Here is a 5697-nt window from a genome sequence, read left to right on the forward strand (position 1 = left end):
AGCTATATAATCTGAACAAGTAAAATATAAAAGTGATTGATGTAAGTATGTGTGTGTGTGTGATTCAAAACATAAATGAAATCTTGGCTTAGGATGAGCTAGGGACCTTTCCTTGTTGGAACCACAACTATGACAATTGTAATGGATTAATCTCACTTAGTTAACCCTCACATCGAAAAGTAGGTTAAGTGAGCATAGTTGTTCTTAATCCACAAATCCTAACTCACTTGCTAATTACCTTAGCAACAAATTAGCGTTAGTAGAAACAAGAACAATTAACAACCCAAGAATTATCACTAAATGTTGGACATTCCAACTCTAGGAACCCAATTGCTCATTTTTCCCAAGCCAAAAGGTGGAAATTTAGCCCATAATCAAAATTGACATTTCCATAAACACTTGGTGGACAAAAACACAAAACATGGTAAAATTGAGAAAATGCTTGAAACTATGAGCAAAAAATGATCAAAAGCAACAATAGCAACTCAACCAAGCATATAACAATCATCAATTATCAAAATCATCAACAAGAAATCAAAATTGCAAAAAGTATATATATTAACACCATAACTTTAATTACAAGAAAGAGTATCAATTGTAACTATAACGAGTAGTAATTAAGAGATACTTACAAAGGAGGCTAGCACAAACCAAGATCAAAAATGGAAATGGCACTTGAAATGTAAAACTCTAATATAAACCTTAATGGTGTTGAGAGAAAACTTAGAGAGAAACTAAAACTAAAGCTTCCTACTACTATTCTAAAAACTACCCTAATGATATGCTATGTTTCTTCAAGGTTTGCCCCTTCCAATATGAGCTTCCAGCATCAGAAATGGGCCTCCAATCCATCAAAAATGCGAGTCACGTGCATTTTTAATGAAGGCATGTGCGGGTACCTGTGCGTACGCACAGACGTGTGTGCACGCACACTTGGGGGAAAACTCAAGTTGTGCGTACGCATAAGGGGTTGTGCGCATGCACACTTTGTGATGCTTTGGATGATTGTGCAATGCGCACGATGCTGTGCGCTCGCACACTTGGCATTGATTTGCTACCTGTGCGTATGCACAAGAGGCTGTGCGCACGCACACATCAATTTGCTCTTCTCCTTTGTTTCTTCATGTTTCCTCCTCCTTGCATGCTCTTCTTCCATTCTCACCAAGTCATTCCTAACTTATACATCTGAGATCACTCACAAACAATATCAAGGTATCAAATGGAAGGCAAATGGAATAAAATAGGTCAAATTAGGCACAAAAGAGCATGTTTTCATAATCAAGCACAATTTAGGAGGAAAACTCAAAAGCATGCTATTTAATGGAATAAGTGTAGGTTTATATGATGAAATCCTCTCAATTCTAACAAAAAATTATTGTAAAATATGGATTCATCAATTCTCTCACACTTAAACACTAGCTTGTCCTCATGCTATTTATAATCAAAGGAGATGAAAGATAGGGCAAACAATTTATTCAAGGTACTACCTATATGTATGCAACTAACCTAGATATTGCCTACTAATATCTATTCTACTAAAAATTTGGTAGAAACAAACCATGAAATTCCAATAAATCCCAAGAAAGCTTTAAGGCCAAGGCAAAAAGTTAATGCACTATGATCAATGTCCAAAGAATTGAATTGAAATTTTCAAAACTAACAAACAACTTGCAAGAAGATACAATATAAGGAACAAGAACATAGAATTGAGCGATCGAACCCCTCACCGGATATGTATTCACTCTAGTCGGTCAGTGTTTAGGGCTTAATCATTTGATTACCCTTTAATCATGTTTTTCAAAGATTTGCAAGTCATCTAACAATCAACTAGTATTTGATGCATGAAAAACAAATATCATGAGGTCTTTGGAGAGTTGTAATGGGGCTAGAGTTAAGGTAGGATTAATATGGTTAAGTGGACTTACTGAATTAGATATTTGATTAGCTCAAGTGTCCACCTAATCCTATACTATCCTATGTAAACGTAACAAAACAACCTAACTACCCATTTATCTCCTATCTCACATCCACTCATGCATTTTCTTTCCAAAACACAAACATATGCATCCTTTATTCACCTTTTTATGTTATATACTACTATGCACAAAATTAGATATTATTTATTTATTTATTTTTAATTGCAAAACTTTGAAAGACCAAAATTTTCTTGTTTTTGTCAACAACAAGAGATGCATATGTCTTGAACCATGAATGCATGAGTAATGACCCATTTTCCAAATTTTCACAATCAATACCCTATGTAACTTCATCACCAATATTTCTCAACAATTTTCCCCCACACTTAGAGTACACACACTACTCCACCCAAGCTAATCAAAGAGCAATTCAAGGACATCAATGGTTTTTCTGCTTTAGGGAGAATAATGTGCTCAAAATCAGAACAAAAGGGGATTTGAAGGGTCAAAAAGTGTTTACAAAGGTGAATTTAAGGGTTGGCCATGTGGGTTAGTGAGGTTAATCTAAAAAATGACCTCAATCATACTAAATGCATTCAAACACCAGACAAAGGACATAAAGATTCATGCAAATCTAAGATCACAAAAAAAAGGAGTTTAATCGCACAAGAGCAAACTTTATGGTTGGAAATATACAACCATCTGTTGGAGCTAAAATCTCACAAGGTATGTTGTTCTAGCTCTTTTTTTTCTATGTTCTATGAAAAAATACTCCATGCAAGTTGAAAAACAAATTTTTAATTTAATTAATGGCACGCCCTAAGAAGGATTTCATGAAAATTTCTTGTTGTTTTACCAAACTTATTTACTCTACCATGCAACATACAAATATTTACTATCATAAAACTATAAGCATTAAAGAAATATATACAAATAAACCAAACAAAGTTGCAAAAATTGAAGAAAAAGAAACTAAAAAGGTATCGCAAAGTGTCTGAGAACAAAATTTTACCCCCTCAAAGTTGTCGAACCTCTCCCACACTTAAATAGTGCACGGTCCTCCGTGCATGCTCCTAATCTGGGAGAACAATAACTTGGGGGCTCCACCTTCAGTTGGTGGTCATTGGTGTATGGGTTGATGACTTCCATCATCCTCTTCCCCAACTAACTCTAATGAAGCTTTAGGAGTGGGGCCGGGGTCTCTTCCTTGTAGTGTTGCCTCTACCCACTTGAAACGCTTGTGCTCAAGTCGCTCCATGCCGTGGATATTATGCATGATGTCTTGGAAGAAGTCTGGAAGAGACCGGAGAAACGGTAGAGGAGTTGATGAAGTTAGTGCATTTGATGATGGTGCTGTGGGTGCTTTCCTCTTGGGAGGTGGCTTCTTCGATGATCCATCCAAATCTCCCCGTGGAATGAATGTGTTGCCTCTTAGTGTCTCGAACATGACGTCCGTCGGTTGCCTCTCTACCCCCGCTGCTATAGCTAGTCGCATCACCATCGATGGAAAAGGAATGTTGATCTTTTTCTTTTCAATGAGTTTCTAAATCGATGTGCAGATCAAAGGCACAATGGCTATTTTCTTCCCTTCTATAATAGCCCAAAGTAGCAAAGCAGCTTTAAGTCTGACATGGGTAGCATGGGTGTTAGGAATTATATAGTCGGCCATAATCTGATGCCAAATACGCGCCTCGACATCCAAGTCAGGATAAGCAATACTAGCAGAAACAGATTTTTTCCCCTCGCTATATTCCCAACTTGCACCGGGACGGCCAATTCTCTTAAGAATGGGAGCCAAAGACATCCTCCCCTTGAACAGATCCACTTTGATCTTTGAATACTCATCCTTTGCAGGCAGAATGTGGGGAATCTTTAGAATAGCTTCTAGAACCTTGTTGGAAGTGTCCAAAATCTTCCCTCGGAGGAATATCAACTCCGCTTCCCAAGCTTGGTAGTTAGCATAGAATTCCCACACCATGGATTAATTAACTTCAATGGGGTCTAGCTCAAGAAATCCCCAATGAATCGAGGCAATCCTTTCATGGATGGTCGCCTCGTATTTGCTTGGAACCTTCAGTGTCCTCTCCCAATGGATTATTCTTTCCTCGATCGCTTCATATTAGGAGTTTGCTCTTCGGTTAACCAAGACACTTGGTCTTTCACTTCGGCGATCCATGAACCAAGTATTAGGAGGGCGAGTTGTTGGTTGCACAACCGGCAATGTGACCGGTGCTTTACCTTTTGATGAGCGGATAATTTATATGCTTTTTGGCATTGTTTTTACATAGTTTTTAGTATGATTTAGTTAGTTTTTAGTATATTTTTATTAGTTTTTAAATAAAAATCACATTTCTGGACTTTACTATGAGTTTGTGTATTTTTCTGTTGTTTCAGGTATTTTCTGGTTGAAATTGAGGGACTTGAGCAAAAATCAGATTAAGAGGTTGAAGAAGGACTGCAGATGCTGCTGGATTCTGACCTCCATGCACTCAAAGTGGATTTTCTGGAGCTACAGAACTCCAAATGGCGCACTCTCAATTGCGTTGGAAAGTAGACATCTAGGCCTTTCCAAAAATATATAATAGTTTATACTTTGTCTGAGTTTAGACGATGCAAACTGGCATTCAACGCCAGTTCCATGCTGCATTCTGGAGTTAAACGCCAGAAACAGGTTGCAAAGTGGAATTAAACGCCAGAAACAGGTTACAAACTGGTGTTCAACTCCAAGAGAAGTCTCTACACATGTAAAGCTCAATGCTCAGCCCAAGCACACACCAAGTGGGCCCCAAAAGTGGATTTTTGCATCATTTACTCATTTCTGTAAACCCTAGTAACTAGTTTAGCATAAATAGGACTTTTTACTATTGTATTTACAGATCTTTTGGAACATCTTTAGTTTCATCTTCAGATCACGTTTGAGGGCTGGCCATTCGGCCATGCCTGAACCTTCATCACTTATGTATTTTCAACGGTAGAGTTTCTTCACACCATAGATTAAGGTGTGGAGCTCTGCTGTTCCTCATGAATTAATACAAAGTACTATTGTTTTTCTATTCAATTCAAGCTTATTCCGATTCTAAGATATTCATTCACACTTCAATATGAATGTGATGATCGTGACAGTCATCATCATTCCCAACCTATGAACGCGTGCCTGACAACCACTTCCGTTCTACCTTAGATTGAATGAGTATCTCTGGGATTCCTTAATTAGAATCTTCGTGGTATAAGTTAGAATCCATGGACGGCCATTCTTGAGATCTGAAAAGTCTAAACCTTATCTGTGGTATTCCGAGTAGGATCTGGGAAGGGATGGCTGCGACTAGCTTCAAACTCGCGAGTGCTGGGCGTAGTGACAGACGCAAAAGGATCAATGGATCCTATTCCAGCATGATCGAGAACCGACAGATGATTAGCCATGCAGTGACAGCGCATTGGACCATTTTCACTGAGAGGACAGGATGTAGCCATTGACAACGGTGATACCTAACATACAGCTTGCCATAGAAAGGAGTATGAATGATTGGATGAAGACAATAGGAAAGAGAGGTTCAGGAGGAACGAACGCATCTCTATACGCTTATCTGAAATTCTCACCAATGAATTACATAAGTATCACTATCTTTATTTTACGTTTTATTTATCTTTTTAATTATTAAATCTCCATAATCAATTGAATCCGCCTGACTGAGATTTACAAGGTGATTATTTCTTGCTTCAAGCCGACAATCTCCGTGGGATCGACCCTTACTCAGGTAAGGTTTATTACTTGGACGACCCA

Source organism: Arachis ipaensis, chromosome B5 (assembly GCF_059453495.1).
Source record: "Arachis ipaensis isolate K30076 ecotype BB chromosome B5, ASM5945349v1, whole genome shotgun sequence".
NCBI lineage: Eukaryota > Viridiplantae > Streptophyta > Magnoliopsida > Fabales > Fabaceae > Arachis > Arachis ipaensis.